We start from the raw sequence: 19,976 nt of genomic DNA on the forward strand, positions 1-19,976 counted from the left end.
TCTAGGACTAGCAGGACCCTAGGGTCTGGGTTCCTTCTTTCGCTCTACTCACCAAACTGTTATACCAAGCCGCTAAAGGCCCTCTCCATGAGCCTTTAAACCCGCATAGCCTATTACCTAACCTTTCCGTCTACTCCAGAAGGCTCTCACCTCAGCCCCCGTCCTCACTCTCCCAGACCTAGACCTCACCAAACCTTTCTCCCTCTACACCAATGAATGGTGTGAAGTTGCAATAAGTGTTCTAACCCAGTCTAACGGACCCACCTTCCAGGTTGTTGCCTACCTCTCTAAACAGCTTGAAGCCACAGTTCTTGGATGGCCTGCCTGCCTCCAAGCATTGGCGGCAGCTGCTGTCCTCACCCTTGAAAACTTAAAACTATCTCTTCATGCCAACCTAACAGTTTATTCAACCCATAACATCAAAGACATGCTAGCTCATACTGCAGTGTACTAAGTCTCATCTCTGCCCAACGGCTCCTCCAACTGTATGCTCTATTCATAGAAACTCCCCACATCACCACGCTAACCAGCTCCTGTCTAAACCTGGCCACACTTTTACCTGAAGCTACCACCACCCAAGACCCTACACACTCCTGTATGAACACTGTTCAAACATTTCTTATACATTTTCCAAACCCAACAGACCAACACCTTCCAGATGCCTCCTTTACTTGGTTTGTAGATGGCAGCTCCTTCCTACATCAAGGACACCAACATGCTGGCTATTTTATAGTGTCACCCCCCACACACTATTGAAGCCAATCTGCTCCCTCTAAGAACCACCTCCCAAAAAGCTGAACTCATTGCCCTCACTCAAGCTCTCACTCTAGCAGCCAGACAACAGATCAACATATATTCAAATTCTCATTATGCGTTCCACATAATGCACTCACACTCGTCCATCTGGAAAGAACAGGGTTTCCTAACTGCAAAAAACACTCCTGTCATACATGGCTCTCTCACCAACAAACTCCTTCAAGCTGCCAGGCTCCCACAGTTGCCATCATTCATTTCAGGGGCCACCAAACTCCATACGATCCTACAGCAGCTGGAAATGCACTAGCAGATCAGGTAGCCAAACAAGTACACCTACAACCTGTGCAAGGCCAGTTTCTGTCCCTGTCCTTGTTCTCTCCTCTTTACTCCTCAGAAGAAAAGGAGGACTTCTGAGCTCAAAACCTTCAAAAGCAAGGACCATGGTAGGTCAAGGAAGGGCGCTTTGTTCTTCCTCACTGTCAAACAATCCCTATCTCCCAAAGTCTCCACAACTTTTCCATGTCAGTTGCAACACTCTTACAACTTCTCTGCCCTATTCTCACTTGTCCTCACCTTTCCAGCTGTGTTCAAGAAATCACCCAGTCAAGCTCTATCTGCCACTCAGTGTCACCCCAGGGCTCCCTCCAGCCACTGCCTTTTCCTACCCACCAAGCCCAGGGACAGGTACCTGGGCAAGATTGGCAAGTAGACTTCACTCACATCCCACCCAACAAACAGCTCCACTATCTTCTAGTCTTTGTCTGTACTTTCTCCAGGGGGGTAGAAGCGTTCCAAACAACTTCAGAAGGTGAGGTCTGTGGTAAGTTTAATATCTCCAATTGTTGTCTTAACATAGCCGATAACGGAAAAATAGTACTATAAATCGCTTCAAACATCAGAAAAGTAGCCATGTAGCAGTCCAAACCTGGAAGGGATGGGACCCAACAAACCTTCTAGGAGGGTGGTTCTCTAATTTGGGAGGATTTAAAATGCTGGTAGGGACAGTAATCTTCATCATTGGGGTCCTCCTCTTTCTCCCCTGTATTATCCCACTAACAATAAAAGCTATTAAAAGTCTTGTTGAAACCACAGTTAACCGCCAGACAATCCAGACGATGCTCCTGCTGCAACGACATGATGAATACCAACCCATCTCTCAAAAATACCCCCAAAATTAAGTTTTTGTTTCCAAGGTGGCCACACCACCCCCCATGTCACACTGGAGTAGTTATTGAGAAAGTTGTCGCTTTTCCCTTTCTCTATAACCAAATAGACAAGAATGAAAGACTTTCCCCAGGGCCTGGAAGCCGGTGAGGGAAGGTGGTGGTGAATAACTCCTCACTTCTCAGGCCTAGTCCCAAGGCACAAGACCACTTGTGCCAACAGTATGTGTCAGCAAGATAGCAGAAGCAGGAAGAGAGCTGGCCGGAAGACACGTACCCCCTGAAGACCGAGAGAGGTACTGCTGTCCAGGTACTGCATAGCAGTTACATCAGACTGAGACACTTCCTGTTTACAGGAGACTATAAAACTGCTGCCCCGTCCTCATTTGGTGCTGACGCCCTTTTAAGCTTCAGCCCGTCTGCACTCAGGCACACATTAAAACAGCGTGTTGCTCCACATCGCCTTGTGTTGTTTGTTGGTGCGCTCTCAGGGTTCAAACTGATACAAGAGCCTTACAATTCTGACAATTCATCTGTGTGTTTATCCATGCTCCAATCCCCTGTCAGTTGGTCCAGCCTCGAATGCCTGCCCACATCAGTATGTGCCCCATGAGTCATAACACCAATCCATCTACTAGCTCTAGGATCCCCACTGTATGAAGGGACTGTCACAGACACAGACACGCCTGACAGCCAGTACAATGCCTCAGCCCAACCTTACCTGGTAGCCTTATAGACAGCCATGTCACCACCTTCCATGTGAATCAAGACCTATGTCTTGAAATATGCAATGACTTTGCAACCAGCGTTCATCTGATTGATCTACTAGGTATAAAATGGCGGTCTCATGGGTCAAAGGAAGGAAAATAAAGCCTTATTAACTTCATTTTAAAACAGAAGAAGGAATACATATTCTACTATTTATCAAAAAGTCCCATCACCACCTCCCACTTTGCTGGTAATCTGCAGTGGCAGTGTTGTCCTGAGTCATCTAGGTGAATTCAAGGATGGAAGCAATGCATTTGGGCCTAATTCACCATGATTCACAGAAAAAAAAAAAAAAATTGTTCACTAGGGTCCAGAAACTTCTTGTTTGTTTCTCATATAGCATATAGATGACTTTGGCATACCAGAATTTGTAAACTCCAATGGTCCTACTTTAGTGAGATAAAAAACAAACTTTCATTCTCTTCCTTGTTGCTTTCAAGTAATGTTCAGGCCTCTTTTGTGTCAGATATCATAGCTAGAGTTGACATACCTAGAGTTTTGACAAAGTAGCCAAAGACAATAAGCAGAAAGCATTTTCTGCAAAATAAAGACATTATGCAAAAAACAATAAAATATTATTTTATTTTTTTCAAGATGGAGTCTTGCTCTGTCACCCAGGCTGGAGTGCAATGGCGCAATCTCAGCTCACTGCATCCTCTGCCTCCCAGGTTCAAGCAATTCTCTTGCCTCAGCCTCCCGAGTAGCTGGGATTACAGGTGCCTGCCACTACGCCTGGCTAATTTTTCTATTTTTAGTGGAGATGGGGTTTCACCATGTTGGCCAGGCTAGTCTCGAACTCCTGACCTTGTGATCTGCCTGTCTTGGCCTCCCAAAGTTCTGGGATTACAGGCGTGAGCCACTGCACCAGGCCAATAAAATATTATTTTAAAAAAGAAAAATGGAAAAATTAGGAGCCTAACATTATTGAAGGCAGTGGAGGGTGGGGTGGGATTTTGGGTAGAGGCTGTTCCCTATTTCACTTCCCATTGAATTCCATCCATTTAATAAAACTTTTGCACAAAAGATTGAGAGAGGACTTCAAGCCTTTCTTGATACACCATACACCTCTGTCCTACTCTATCTCTCCATTCCCATCAGTCATACAATACGGGGTAGGGAAATGGAACACACCTCCTATTCTCTGTCATCAGTACCTTGAAAATGAGGGTTTAGACTAATAACCGGCAATCTCCAAGGTCAGTTCCAGACCAGCTCTAAAATTAAATTACCTTAAGGCTTCAGGGAACTAAAAACCATTCTTTCATCAAATGGTTGGAAGTCCCTGGGACAGTGGATTGTTATTCCCCAAAACCAAAACCTAGGATCTATCCTATCAACAAATCTGTGTGTGATCTCAAGGGCAACAATTGATCAATCTAAATCTCAATTTCCCCATCTGTTGCAAAAGATTCTTTAATCTTGCAGCCATAAAAAAGAATGAATTCATGTCCTTTGCAGGGACATGGATGAAGCTGGAAGCCATCATTCTCAGCAAACTAACACAGGAACAGAAAATGAAACACCACATGTTCTCACTCATAAGTGGGAGTTGAACAATGAAAACACATGGACACAGGGAGGGGAACATCACACACTGGGGCCTGTCAGGGGCTCGGGGGGAAGGAAAGGGAGAGCATTAGGACAAATACCTAATGTATGTGGGGCTTAAAACCTAGATGACAGGCCGGGTGAGGTGGCTCACGCCTGTAATCCCAGCACTTTGGAAGGCCGAGGCGGGCGGATCACAAGGTCAGGAGTTCAAGACCAGCCTGACCAACATGGTGAAACCCCGTCTCTTCTAAAAATACAAAAATTAGCCAAGTGTGGTGGTGTGCTCCTGTAATCCCAGCAACTCAGGAGGCTGAGGCAGGAGGATCACTTGAACCTGGGAGGCAGAGGTTGCAGTGAGCCGAGATCACACCACTGCACTCCAGCATGGGTGACAGAGTGAGACTGTCAAAAAAAAAAACAAACCTAGATGACAGATTGATAGGTGCAGCAAACCACCATGGGACATGTATACCTATGTAACAAAACTGCACATTCTGCACATGTATCCCAGAACTTAAAGTCAAATTTAAAAAAAAAAGATTCTTGAAACCTGCTTTCTGTCCATTTTTCTGAGACACAGGAAGATGTCATGTGAGATCCCATATTTATGATACTATACAGATGCTCCTGGAATAATACTACAAAGTTGAAATCCAACCATTATGTTTCCCTCAGAGACTGGATCCAGTGCTACCAACTCAACAAAGCTACTATCATCAGCCTGCAATTCCTTTCTTCCCGTAAAACCACTCATCATAATTGAAGTGGCTAGTGGTGCAGTATGGCTTTTTGTGGGACTTAAATGGGTGGGCAATTCCCTATTACTTTGTCAGGTCTGAGCAGGTTGAGGGTAGGAGCAGGAAGAGGGATTAGAACTTAAAATCAGTCTGGTCACAGCCACTAGTATACTCCCATGCAATACGGGAAGGCTTGGTCTGGCCGGCAAAACACCATATCTGATATACAATGGTCCAGTCAGCAACAGCAAAAACAAACAAAATGAGGTGTCATTGCACAACATAACATCAGAAAATTGTGAGGTGGACACTCCTAGGAAGGTCAGGAATGCAGATCATAAGCTTCGAGGAAGTCTGTCAACAGATTGTAGAACCCAGACTTCAAGCTGGAATTTGGGCTTGAAGAATGAGGAAGGGGCTGATGAAAAGGTGGGTAAACAAGAACCCAGACAGTCAGAGGTTGGTTATTTAAAAGACAGTACAAGGGACAGCGTATTAGAACAAAGCAAACATTGAAACATTCCAATCAGGGCTAAAAGGCAGGGGCAGGCCAGCAGCAGCGAGGGAAATAAATCGGAGGCAGCCTGTACATACAATTGATTTAGTGATCTAGTGGCTCTAGCTGGGGATAGAAGGGGTCCTGGATAAATAAAACCAGACTAGGCCTAACCTGGATATTTATTAGATTGATCAGAATCTTCAGACAATAGGATAATATGAAAATCAAGGAATCTTTCACATTAAATTTCATCACTTGCTCCACTCTAAATAGACTGATTATACAGAAAGATGGGCTCTCTAGAACATTCCTTGGAGGACTCCATAAGGTGGGCATAGAGACGAAGATGGAGTTAAAGTCAAGTCTACGACCTGGAGCAATTTTGGAACAAGCCTTGATGTAGGACTGTAGATGGGACTACAATATAGTTTCAAGGATGCTTACTCAGTCTGGACCAGTAGTATTTAAATGGTAAAAATGAATTTAAAAACATTGTTCAGGGTAAGTTACATCAACACATGTGAAGGAAACACACTGGGTGAACCCTATTACCTCCTGAGCTACTGACCCCACAGTGAATGTGTTAAATGACCAGGCTGCCCTGCCTCTGAAATATTGGTACCATTGTCAGATACCACAGCTCACAGTACCCAAGACTGGGCATCCAACATATGTGATGAATAAGACAGCTAAAATCTTTATAATTCAACTAAATGAGAGTATGGATGTTATAGCTCTTCCTATTCTCCGTTTTTGTACACTTTGTTCCTGTGGCCAAACCTAAGGGAGTTTATAGCCTTGAAAAACACTCAATACATACATCAAAACAGAAGAAGGTATTTAAATGACTTTGAACATACTCATTCACAACACGACCAACTCTACAAATGATGAGTAAGCCATAGGAAAGCAACTGAAAATGACTTATAAGAAAAGCAATTGAAAAAAAGTATTCAAGTAGTTCCTATAAACTTCAGAAACAAGTATTAGGAGGTAACAAAATGGCAGCATCTCTTAAAACTATGTTGGATAATGTCATATTAAGTGTTAACTATATTAGAGTGCTGTCTTTAAGTTGTAGCATTTCAAAATAATGTGTAATAATTTTGGCAATGAGACCAGAAATTCACTTTTTGTATCAAAGTATTTTTATGTGTTCCAAGGCAAGGCACTGGTGCAAATATTTCAGATGAGACAAAGATTTTTGTTTTGTATTGCTGCTAAAGGTTCTCTCAAGTTCACTCAAACATAGCATGGTTGTTCTATTTTAGGTATTGTATCAAAGTATTGGAAAACAGAAATCATTTCCTGTTTCTAAAAGGGAAGGGAATTAATGCAGGAAATTCTTTACAAAGGTGACCAAGGAATTGAGTCCTAAACAGGGAAGAGTGAATAAGCCAGGGATTAGCAACAGCAGGAAGCCACTACCACTCCTAGACCAGAGAGAGAAAAGGAAAAAGGGGTGTTAGAGAATGCAAGGCCTCAGCCCACCAGGGTGTGCTGGTCAATGTTTAAACAAATTGGTTCTCTGTCAGTGGAAAGCCAGGATTTGGCCTATTTTAAGTCATCAATGTGATATTGATGGAGTTGGAAAAACATAAACATGGAGTTGAAAAAAAATAAACAAAACTGTCCCTCATGAACTAGTGTGAGCTGGCTCACACACTAGGATGGAATCATTTGACAGAAGCTGTGGCCATGGCAGGAAGCTGACAGCAGCAGAGGAGGGGAAAATACCCTGGCTTCTCCAAGCTGCCTGTCATCATGCACTACTGCCTGCAATTAGGTCAACCCAGACAGAAAGATGCCCAACCAAGAGAAATGCAACCTGCAGGGACCAGCCCCGCTACAACTCACACAGAGTACAGTGGGGAATGGAGAGAACTGAGATACTTGGAATCCTACTGATATTTTCAATATACTCAATTAGATTAACTTAGCAATGTAGGGTGGAAATGCATGATACCTACATCTGCAGATGAAGTACCAGCACGCAACTAAAAGTTCAAATTTGGCCTCAGCATACAAAACCAATGACGGTTTTTAACCTTTGAGTAAATATTTAGCAGGAGTGGGCACTGAGGTATCTGCATTGAATATCTCATGATGTTACAACGTGCATTTAAGAGGCATTTTGTGCAATACAAGGAGAATTTAAAATGATTAAAATTCCATTAATCACATTTCAAATTTCAAATTAAACACTCACCATGCATTCAATTCATTCAGGAACCATTCCTCTGTGCAAACTGTTCCAAACACTTGGCATATAGTAGTGGCCAAGATGGACAAAATCTCTGCCCTTGAGGAAACTGCACACTAGTAGAAAAGCAAGACGATAAAAATAAATAAGCAAACCATGTAAAATATTAGAAAATAATAAGCACAATAGGGAGAAATAAGCAATGGAATGGGGATAGTGAGTGATTAGGGCCTTTACAATTTTTAAAAGGTTAGGAGGGAAAGACCTCACTGATAAGGTATCATCTAAGCAAAGACTTGAAAGAAGTGAGGAGTAAGCCATGGGGGTTTGGGGCAGGAGCAGGGGAAAGTGCCCTGGGTGGAAGTTGCTCAATGTATTGTAAGAACAGCAAAAAGACTGCAGCAGTCAGGAAAGAGGCACTACAGATCACGTAGGCCATTGTAAGGTTTCCAGCTTTTACCACACATATTGTAATTGGGAGCTACTGAAGAATTTTGAGCAAAGGACTGGATCACTCTGGCTGCTGTGTTTGAAATAGACTCTAGAGGTCCAACATTGAAAGCAGGAGGCCAACTAGGAGGCTACTAGAATAGTTCCAGCTCTAGAGAATGATGTGGCTTAGGTCAGGGCGGTAGAAGTAAAGGTGGCAAGAATTGGTCAGGCTCTGGATGTATTTGAAACATAGGTACGGTAGGATTTGCCGAAGGATTGGATGAAAGATGTGAAAGAAAGACCAGAAATTCAGGGATGACTAAAATTTTTGGCCTGAGAGATGATGACTCTGAGTGGAACAGTTTTTGGGGGAAAGATCAGGTTTTGTTTTTGAACATGATAAGTTTGAGATGTCAGATATTTACAAGAGGTTGCATCAAATTGGATAGAACATTATCTTGTGTTCAGATAGAGGCCTGGGCTGGAGATATAAATTTGGGAGTTGTCAATATATAGATGGAGTTAAGGTCATGAAAATGCATCAGATGCCTAATGTTTGTGGATTGAGCCTGGCAACCTTTGTCAACTGAGGTTATGTGAAGAAACATTAAGACAAAGCCTTAGGCACCCATTGTATGTGATGGATTAAATTACTTCCTATGCACCTAGAACTAGTTATTTTCCTTGGAAAAAGTTGAGAAAATATTCTCTGGAATCATTTTTTGTGTGCTTGGTTCAGATGAGAAACTATGGTTGAAAAAGACTGACAGGGAGTTTGAGATAGTCAGGACAATGACGGGGGCACAGAAAGGAAACTGAGAAGTGGCCTTTGAGATGGGAAGAAAGCCAGGAGAGCGCGAGCCTTGGAGAGTAAGTGGAGTGATCAAGAGTGTCAAATGCTGATGATGGGTCCCATGAAGTGAGAACTGAGAATTTACGGACAGATTTGGCTACAGAGAGGTCTAGGGACCTTGACAAGTGCTGTTTCAGAGGATGGTAATTGGACTGGGCTTAGGAGAGAAGAGGAAAAATGAATATTTTCAGGTATAGTTAGATAGTGATTCAAAGTGGGTCCAAAACTACCTGTTAATCATTTCCCAAGTATCTGATTCAATCAGATTGAATAATATTTTCAGTAGGCTTAGCTTTTAAGAAAATTATACCTATTTTCAAGAATTTATCTGTAAATCAGTTTTTTTTTTCAATGGGGGACAACCAAACAAACCTTTAAAATATATTAGATATTAAGGCTCCAACTCACATCTACAAATCTAGATTTCAAATATTTGTGTTCATAAATAGCTTTGTTAATGTTACTGGTTAACTTGAAAATAAGTAGTTATTAGAAACCCGAACTTGTCCCCTCCCTCTCCCTCTCCCTCTCCCCCTCCCCCTCCCCCTCCCCCTCCCTCTCCCTCTCCCCTTTCTTTGGTCTCCCTCTCCTTCTTTTTTCGGTCTCCCTCTGTTGCCGAAGCTGGACTGTACTGCCGTGATCTCGGCTCGCTGCAACCTCCCTGCCTCAGGCTCCTGTGACTCTCCTGCCTCGGCCTGCCGAGTGCCTGGGATTGCAGGCGCGCACCTCCACACCTGAATGGTTTTTGTATTTTTGGTGGAGACAGGGTTTCGCCGTGTTGACCGGGCTGGTCTCCAGCTCCTGGCCTCAAGTATCTGCCTGCCTCGGCCTCCCGAGGTGCTGGGATTGCAGACGGAGTCTCGCTCACTCAATGCTCAATGGTGCTCAGGCTGGAGTGCAGTGGCGTGATCTCGGCTCGCTACAACCTCCACCTACCAGCCTCCTGCCTTGGCCTCTTAAAGTGCTAAGATTACAGCCTCTGCCCCGCCGCCACCCCGTTTAGGAAGTAAGGAGCGTCTCTGCCTGGCCGCCCATCGTCTGGGATGTGAGGAGCCCCTCTGCCCCGCCGCCCCATCTGGGAAGTGAGGAGCGCCTCTGCCCCGCCGCCATCCCGTATAGGAAGTGAGGAACGTCTCTGCCCGGCCGCCCATCGTCTGGGATGTGAGGAGCTCCTCTGCCTGGCTGCCCCGTCTGGGAAGTGAGGAGCGCCTCTGCCCAGTCGCCCAACGTCTGGGAAGTGAGGAGCGCCTCTGCCCGGCCGCCCCATTGGGAGGTGAGGAGTGCCTCTGCCCGGCCGCCACCCCGTCTGGGAGGAAGTGAGGAGCACCTCTACCTGGCTGCCCCATCTGGGAAGTGAGGAGCACCTCTGCCCGGCTGCCACCCCGTATGGGAAGTGAGGAGCGCCTCTGCCCAGCCGCCCCGCCTGGGAGGTGAGGAGCGCCTCTGCCCGGCCGCCACCCCGTCTGGGAGGAAGTGAGGAGTGCCTCTGCCCGGCTGCCCCATCTGGGAAGTGAGGAGCGCCTCTGCCTGGCCACCCCGTCTGGGAGGTGAGGAGCGCCTCTGCCCGGCCGCCCCGTCTGGGAGGAAGTGAGGAGCGCCTCTGCCCGGCCGCCCCGTCTGGGAGGTGAGGAGCGCCTCTGCCCCGCCGCCCCATCTGGGAGGTGAGGAGCGCCTCTGCCTGGCTGCCACCCCGTCTGGGAGGAAGTGAGGAGCGTCTGTGTCCGGCCGCCCCATCTGGGAAGTGAGGAGTGCCTATGCCCCACCACCCTGTCTGGGAGGTGTACCCAACAGCTCCGAAGAGACAGCGACCATCGGGAGTGGGCCATGAGGACGATGACGGTTTTGTTGAAAAGAAGGGGGGGAAGTGTGGGGAAAGGAAGGAGAGATCAGATTGTTGCTGTGTCTGTGTAGAAAGAGGTGGGCATAGGAGACTCCATTTTGTTCTGACTAGGAGAAATTCTTCTGCCTTGGGATGCTGTTTATCTATGGCCTTTCTCCCAGCCCCGTGCTCTCTGAAACATGTGCTGTGTCAACTCAGGGTTAAATGGATTAAGGGCGGTGCAAGAGGTGCTTTGTTAAACAGATGCTTGAAGGCAGCATGCTCTTTAAGAGTCATCACCACTCCCTAATCTCAAGTACCCAGGGGCACAAACACTGCAGAAGGCCGCAGGGACCTCTGCCTGGGAAAACCAGAGACCTTTGTTTATGTGTTTATCTCCTGACCTTCTCTCCACTATTATCCTATGACCCTGCCATATCCCCCTCTCCGAGAAACACCCAAGAATCATCAATAAATACTTCATAAATTAAAAAAAAAAAAAAAAATGGACCAATCAGCAGGATGTGGGTGGGATCAGATAAGAAAATAAAAGCAGGCTGCCTGAGCCAGCAGTGGCAATCTGCTTGGGTCCCCTTTTGTAATGGGGGAAGCTTTGTTCTTTTGTTCTTTGCAATAAATCTCGCTACTGCTCAAAAAAAAAAAAAAAGAATAAATAAATAAATAAATAAAAGCTTTATCATATCAGGATTCAGGCAAAAACAATGAAGTAAAATCTGCTATGATTATAGATCTTTTACTAACTTAATAATTTTTAGTCAATAAAGGGATTTGGAGTTAAAAAAAGAAACCTGAACTTGTGAAATAAATTCATGCTAAAATAGAACTTGTAGCTTTAACATATTGAACTTTTACTTAAGTTTCATTTGCAGAATATTTAAAAATGACTGACACAATCTAGTCATTTCTATTGTTTTAAACTTCCTTTTAAACACATTACATATGTGGAGAGCTTCAAGCACTTGAAAGTTGGTGGCTGACAGTATAAAATATACATTCCATAGTACTCATGATCCACTAGTCTGTTCAAATAATTTGTACAAATCACATAAATTCTCTGAAACCTGGTTTCTTTTTCTGTAGAACAGGAATCATAATACTGGAAGCATTCATTAAAAATGCTTTACGAGTCTAGCAAGTACAGTCTCTCATTAGTGATAGTAAGTGACACATTAACCCTGGACTAACTAGACCAATTAGAAAATGTGAGATGTTGGCTGGCTTAAGCAGATGGCCCAGCTGACTCAGGTGAATGGAACAAAAAAGAATCTAAAATAATAGAAAGTGGAAATATAATGTGCAGAGCTCCTATCAAGGACTTTTTGGCATCCTCGCTGTCAAGCTGATGCTCTCCTGGAAGCTTTTGGGGGCCACAGGCATGACGTCATATCTGAAAGAGCAGCCTCCACACATGCACTGTGTCATACACACCTTCACTTACATGGCTTCAGCTCTTTTCCACTTAGATCATCCAAGAGCTTTAGTGATTGGAGCATGGATACTTGAGATTCTGTGGACTCCTTCGCTTTTCACTTTCAAGGCTTTCTGAAACAGCTGCAGAAATACCAAGACCTTTGGAAAAGGCTGATCTTACTACATTTTCAGCCAGACTGCAAGCTGAGAGAAGTGGAAATATTACCAGCCTGTTTTCCTGAAATCCCTGTCAGAGCTGCTCCAGCAATTTCTTGGCTTTCCACACGACCTCAAAACAAGACAATCTCATTTTCCAAATCCATCTGCTTTTTCAGCTTTACTTCTAGCCTTACATTTAAATATGCAATTAAGTCAGGCACAATAGCCCCACAGTCCCAGTAGTACCCAGATCTGCAAATCTGAGTTATGATGACCATAGAACATATAAATCAGATGGTAAACTCAAATCACAAATCCTCTACCCAATGGTTCAACTCCAAGAAATCCATTACCAGCAACATACTGCAGTATATTTTCAGACAAGCTAAAAGACAAATGCTTTATGTTGAAATGATCTTTAGCAAGGGTTGTGACTAGGGTTGGCAAATGTCAAGAATTTCAGTTAATATTATCTCATAGCTGGAGATTTCAAATCCAGAATAACATAGAGGAAGGATTGAAAGAAAAAATGGTTATCAATGTTTAATGTAAAGAATATGGGTCAGGAACTTCATTCACTCAGTCTGGTATTAGCAGATTCAGGAAGCTGTTGTAAACAAGCAGCTCTGCACAGCCCACTCCTGTCTGTGTGGAACTACACACACTAGCCACAGCTCAACACACCGCACTCTCCTGGGGACTGCTGCATCCAAGAACTCATGCAGCCAGTCCTCTTGGAAATAAAAGTTAACCTTTCCCTTCCCAAGAGACATAAAATTCTCTCTGATAGTCCCTCACTCAGAGCTGTTTTCTGGGCAAATGTCCACAGCAACACCCATTCAGAAAATCAGAAATCAGGTTGCCAAGGAAATGAGAAGTTAAAGAGACAATATTGAGAAAACAGGCCATGCTGTGCCATGCCTTAGCAGCCCTTCACAATTTCTAGGAGACTGATTTAAATTTGGTTCAGGCCCAAGACACAAATATATTTTTTCAAAGGGACAGAGTAATCCTGGGAAGTCCAATCCAAAGAACACTAAAGGGTCAAGGTCAACTTAAAGTCTATTCCAAGGATCCTCTTATCAGTCTGGACTGCATCCAACTTCTGGTGCCTGTCTCAATTCTAACTCAAAGCAGGTGCTCAGCTCCAGAACAACACTTTACTGCCTGGAACAGGAAGGCCTACAGGTAGTGTAGGCACTGCACAAGTGTATTCTGGTAAGTAGTGAGGCTTCACTTTTGGTTTTATTCTGGCTCAACTGTCCACCCTCAGGATTGGAGCAGAGCTAGACCAGCTTCTCATCCTCCCTTCAGGTCCCTTCCACCAGTAGGCACTTGTGACCAAAAAAAAAAAAAAAAAAGTAATCTAGAATGCCACTTCACCATGTCAGATAGCATGAACTTAAGAAAGAAAGAGAGTAAGGAGGGGAGGAATGATCGAAGGAAAGAAAAGAGAGGAAAAGAAGAAAGGAAGGAAGACAGGTCTATTGTTGAAAGGAAGATAAAAGAAGAACTAGGGAACCAAATCATTTTCAGCTTCCAGGTAAAATGTGCCTTCCACCAACATAAGACATTCAGAAACAGGCAAATGGCATACTTTTAGGACTCTGGCTTTCCTATGGCCTTCTAGGACTGTTAGGATTTACTTTGTTCTGTTGTGTATATTTGATATATTAAAAATTTCTGGCTGGGCACGGTGGCTCACGCCTGTAATCCCAGCACTTTGGGAGGCTGAGGTGGGCAGATCACAAGGTCAGGAGACTGAGACCATCCTGGCTAACACGGTGAAATCCCATCTCTACTAAAAACACAAAAAATTAGCCGGGTGTGGTAGCACACGCCTATAGTCCCAGCTACTTGGGAGGCTGGGGCAGAAGAATTGCTTGAACCTGGGAGGCAGAGGTTGCAGTGAGCTGAGATCGTGCCACTGCACTCCAGCCTGGTGACAGAGCGAGACTCCATCTCAAAAAAAAAAAATTATTTTTATCTCCCTGCTAGCATTTTTTGCTTTTTAAAAACAATTATCATATAGTTAAATGGACTTTTGGGGCAGATGATTGTATGAATTTTAATGCATACAGATGTGTGTAAACACCACCGCCATCAGGATCCAGAACAGTTCCATGACCCCAAGAAACTTCCTGTTGCTACCCCTTTATAGTCACTGCTCCCACCCTAGCTGCAACCACTGATCTGTTCTTCATAAATAGATTGTTGTTTGTTCTATATTCCCAAACTCGTAATGCTATTGTTTATAGAGTGAGAGTTAAGCATCTTGTTACTATAGTTGTTTTAACTAATTATAGCAAAATGTATTCAAAATAAAATGTAAATTTATGTTAATAAGCACAAAACTATAAAAGGTGAACTACCTGAACCACGACTTTTAATTCCAGCCAAAGTCAACCTGGGACTGGGCAACCTAGAAAACTCAATCCTGTTTACAAAGGCCTGGACCTTCTCTCCTTCCCCAGAGAAGCTTCATTCACCCTGCTCCTGAATGCCCTTTAATCAGCCTCATTTTCAGGACTGATGATGTATATGGTTCATCTAGTCGTGACCCACTGCTCCCCATTGGGAATGGATTGCACTCTCTCCTGTGCACTAGTGACTTCTGAATCCTCCAAGTAATTTGTTCACTAGGGCCAACCTCCAGCCTTCGGCCCCAAGCCTTAGGAATGGCCATGAGGCCAATACACTTTCTCATTCCAACCTCATCCCTAGCAAGTGGCAAGTTCTGAAGATATGACATTCCTCAGCTTGCAATACAATAATCTGAAATATCTCCATATATGTATCTGCCACATATATGACTTTATAGAAAATACAAGATATTAAGAACTCAAAAAGTATATTACACAGAATGATGTAATAATATATATATTAAAATATATATTATGATTTTCATATTCATATATACATAAATATATGTTACCAGATTCAATAAACAAGATTAGATCACCACAGAAATGATAATACATTTTGAACATTCACTGAAGTGGCACTTTATGTTGAATCATTAAGAGTTGAATAGTCTATTTCTCATAAAATTATATGATCTGAGCATTTTTCTTAATGCTTGACTTTAAGGCTATTAAAATTCAACATTATTAAATTAACATTAGTTATGCATATTTCAGGTTTATAAATCAAAAATGCACAAGTTTCCAGTGTCATCAAATTTCTCAGGTCCTCCAATTAAACTGAATTCTATGTAAAAATATGGCTTACTAATGTTTAAGATATAATTGAGGTTTATATACCTATTCCCTCTCTCAACATTACTATCTTCTTTAACTATTATCCAATTAATTACTCTCCTAAAGATAGAATTATGGGAAAATCCCTTTTGTAGTATTTGTTTGCATAAACTTAACAACTTTTTTGTTCCTCAATTACTGGGCTCTTATCAATTACATAAACCAATAATATGAAACTCTTTTTTATTGCAATCCTTTTTGGAACAAGCCAGAAAACAAAGGAACAGCTTATTTTTTCATAGATCTCTTTCCTTCCTCCTTAACTCACAATTGCAACGTGATAGAGCTATCACTTCAGGGCATGTTTCTGATAGCATAACACTCACCCAGAAGTAGAAATCCATCACTTAACATACTAATACTCTGACGTATTAGTATGTTAACCTCTAGTTGGCAGTGGCCCAAAGAGGGGCTCCAATCCAAATGTTTTCTGTACAAACTGAGCATCCAATATTAAAAGAATCCGCATCTATGGCAAATAACCAAGTCATGTTCATTTTATTCAGTTTTTATGAAGAAATGCAGATTTTTCATTATGAGGCAAATCCCTACATTCAAAACCTAAATAGAATAATCCTTAAAAAATAATGTTTGCTGATTAAAACACTAACAATGTTTAAAAATTATCTCTGCCTTTGAATTAAGTATATTTTCATTTGGGCAACAATGGGATACATTTTCATTCACTTTTAGTTCAGTAGTTTCTCTCAAACAGGCAGTGTAGCCTCCATCGCTTAGATGATCTCTTTTGATAATCAGCTAAAGATACAGCATGTTAGTGATACACTTTCAGGGAAAGATCATTTAATAAATATTGATACCTATATTGTTAGCCTGAATCTCCCTCCTCCCTTCACCTCCCTACCCCATCGAATTCTTCCTTTTTCCCTTTCTTTAAGACTTCATGAAAAGATAATCATAATGCTACCTATTAGCGATTACAACTACAAAACTTAACATTCCTTTAAAATCTGCATCTACTTCTTTCAAAGCTGAGAATTCTCCCTGGAAAACTGCTCATATAAACATACATACAACATTTTGCAAATAATTCCAGGGGTTCAAAGCATCTCTAAAATCCATCCATAGGTGTAGAAAGTGTCTATGGTCCCCCAGAGTAAACACTGCTCCACAAGCCAATTCCCACACAGCCACCCATTCAACTCCCACCTAGCCCAAGGCTTGCCACCTCATCAGCCCTTCCTTCTGTTAATACTGCTGAGCCCAAATTAACTTGTGGCTCCTCATGAAGCCTTTCCAAGCTCCTTCAACTCATGTGGGTTTCTAACTTTTCTAACTTCCTCACAGACACACAGTCAAGTCTTAGGACTTAGCCTTCAATTTCCCTCTAGATGATTCATACAGGTAAATTAGGCCCTTAAACCTAACTGGTAAACCCCTGAAAGCAGATACGATGTACCTTACATCTCTGCAGTTTCCCCCACAGCACCTGGCACAGTGCCAGAAGCTGAATGAATGTTTTTTATTGCATAATCAACCCACCCATCTGCTCATCTTCTGGGTAGCCTCTGTCCCACCACCCCTACTTGCCCCACAAGGATGGGGCCAGGAATCACAACTTTATGAGTTGTATCTATGTTATGCAGTGATCAGGAGCTATCACTCACTTTTTTATTTATTCACTCAGCAGACATTTATTAAGTTCCTACTATATGTCAAGCACTAAGGTAGGTACTGGAAATACAAAAGAGACAGAAATGTAAGCAAATTATTGATGATGCTTACATGCAATAACAGAGTTACATATAAGGCAGCAATAGAAAGGAGTAGAAAGGAGCAACTATCTATCTAGAGATGTTAGTGAAGTCATAGTGGAGAACAGGGTGCTTGAAATAGATGCTAAAAAAAATTGGTATGAATTTAAGCAAATGACCCAGGATGGGAAATGCATCCAGGAGAGAAACAGCAAATGCAAAGACACAAATGTATGAAGATAAAATGTCTCTTATCCTCTCCTCACCTTCCCTGGTCAGCCCTGGCATGAGCCGCCATTTCAGTAAGGCCAATTCAGTTCACCTTTAGGATTATTTACATGAACTAAGTAATGGGAATTTATTTTTTTTAATTTACTAAGATGCACTGCCTAGCAAATATGAATTTCAAAATACTAAATAAATTTAGTATTGTGGGCTTGGAAATCCAATCCAAATCCAAATTATGGGTTTGGAAAGAAATACATGTGGCTGACTCAACATTCATTTTATTGGGTTACATATTTTTATAGAGAATATTTTTTAATACAATTTTAATTTTAATGATCTGTCTGCCTTTAAGGGATAAAATAACATCAAGAAAAATTGCTGTAAAGTTATTTATTCAATGTTTCCATTCCTGTGTCATTTACCTCTCCAAGTGAATTTCAGTTTCTCTGTCTGCTGGCTTTGTAAACCTCTCTTTGGACTTTAACAACTATGGAATCACTTTTACTGTGAAGTTTAATATCCTGCTTTAAAATCCAAATATGATTCACATATTGCATCTTCAATATTTCTAAAGCAAAATGGTCTGCTTGGGAATTTTTTTTAAATGACTTTTCTCCAGAATACTTAAAAACATGCCTTCCAATATCTGGAAAGGGGACTTATTTAAATACATGCATAATACTGTTTTCCTGCCTTTTATTTTAAGAAGACAAATTAATAATACTGCTGAACTAATTTTAAGAAATACTAATGGTATTAAAATGCATCAATAGTCTGGCTGAAAAAAAAAGTTGAAAAAATGTCAAGAACAAATGGTTGCAGAGGCATCAGTCTTGGCACTTAATACTTTTTCAGAGACCTGAGCCTGTAATTGCTTTTAAAGACATGAAAGTCCTTGCTGTCTCTCTTTCTCTCTCTCTTCAGTAGGTCCAGAGATTTCATTTTGAGAGCCTGGAGGATGCTCCAAAATTTGTAATAAAGACATAAAGCCTCACTGATGGTGCTATATAAAAGGTGTTTTTACTGTTGTTAATCTCAGATACACATAAGCAAGCAAAAATTTCCCAAGGAAGTAATTTAAAACTATTTAGAGCTGTTTCATGAATCTCTGAGTTCAGATCTTGGCATCTTTGTAGCCACTGGAGTTTTGGGACCACAAAGTTGAAAACAGCAAGAGAATGAAGCCCTGGATCCTCATACTAGAATGGTGAGATAATGATAATGAGGATAATATATTACACTTGTATTGTGCTTTATAATTGTAAGAATTATTTCCCAAGATTCATCTCATGTGATCATCCTAAACCACCAACAGAAATAACAAGCCTAGATTTCAGAAGCAAGACGTCCAAGGGCATGTGGCCAGCTAGTGGCAAGACTAGAATCAAAACCCAGATCTTGCTGACACAAAATACCTTTTCCATTACACTAGATATAGAATGACCAATCAATCTCTCTACCCACTCTTCCCTCACTTTGTTTTCCATTTCTTAAAAGAATCATTGATTTTTAAAAATATATAGTATTTCAGGATCCTCAAACCTTCATTTTGAGTTTCTAGTTTTAAAAATTTATTCATCGGCCCGGTATTGAGTTCCTCTTTATTAAAAGTTAGCCTTACTGGAAGAAGGGCAGTCCAAAGCAAATAAAGATGTTTTGCATTCACTTCTCTTTGTTCCCTTTTACATCATTGTTGAAGCACGTACTGAATATCTCTCTCAACCAGCAAAAGTTTCTTCCCAGTCATTTGTTGAGCCTTGCTTCTCTGAGAAAGCACTGTAATTGGTTTCCTTTTCAGGTTTCCACAGAAAATCTCCCAAAAACATCTCAGGGAGCATAAAATGCATGCAGCAAGGCCTAAGTGATACTGTATATCTAAGATAATAAGACTGTAATATCAATCTCAAGAACGCATTATTAAATAAAAGTTTTTCAGTTCTTTCAACGCTATACAAAAGAGCCCTGGGAAAACCAGCAAAGGAGTAATTTTCCTGAATTCCCAACTACTGAACAAGCACCAGACTTCTTCTATTAATTAATTAACATGAAACCTACCTGCCAACAGTGTTCTAGGTCTTGGGGATTCAGTGGTGACAAGATAAAGTTTCTGCCTTGCAGAGCTTACATTCTAGAAGGAAAGTAAGACAGACAATATATCCAAGAGTCAATAATACCGGATATTGTTAAATATAATGAAAAAAATAAAAAGGTAATAGGATAGCACATAATGGAGATGACAGACAGAGAGGAAGCAGGAAAACCAATTGGGATGTGATTGTGTTAGCCTAGGTAAGAGATGAACTTATGTTAGGGAAACGTAGATAGCATCAGGATGTGCTGATGGATTGATGTCAAGCTTGAAGAAGAGAAAAACCAAAGGTTATTCCAAGGTTTGTGCTTGG

General features: G+C 42.0%; 1 protein-coding gene across 5 annotated transcripts in view; it reads right to left on the reverse strand.

The window, feature by feature from the left end:
• Positions 1 to 19,976, reverse strand: part of RGL1 (ral guanine nucleotide dissociation stimulator like 1) — a 301,446-nt gene that overhangs the window by 236,536 nt on the left and 44,934 nt on the right. For 2 of the 5 annotated variants that reach the window (XM_054544765.2, XM_054543832.2), the window contains exon 2: positions 7,684 to 7,793. The gene's annotated coding sequence lies outside the window, so the exon portion shown is untranslated. 5 annotated transcript variants of the gene reach the window in all.

This window comes from Pongo abelii, chromosome 1 (assembly GCF_028885655.2).
Source record: "Pongo abelii isolate AG06213 chromosome 1, NHGRI_mPonAbe1-v2.0_pri, whole genome shotgun sequence".
NCBI lineage: Eukaryota > Metazoa > Chordata > Mammalia > Primates > Hominidae > Pongo > Pongo abelii.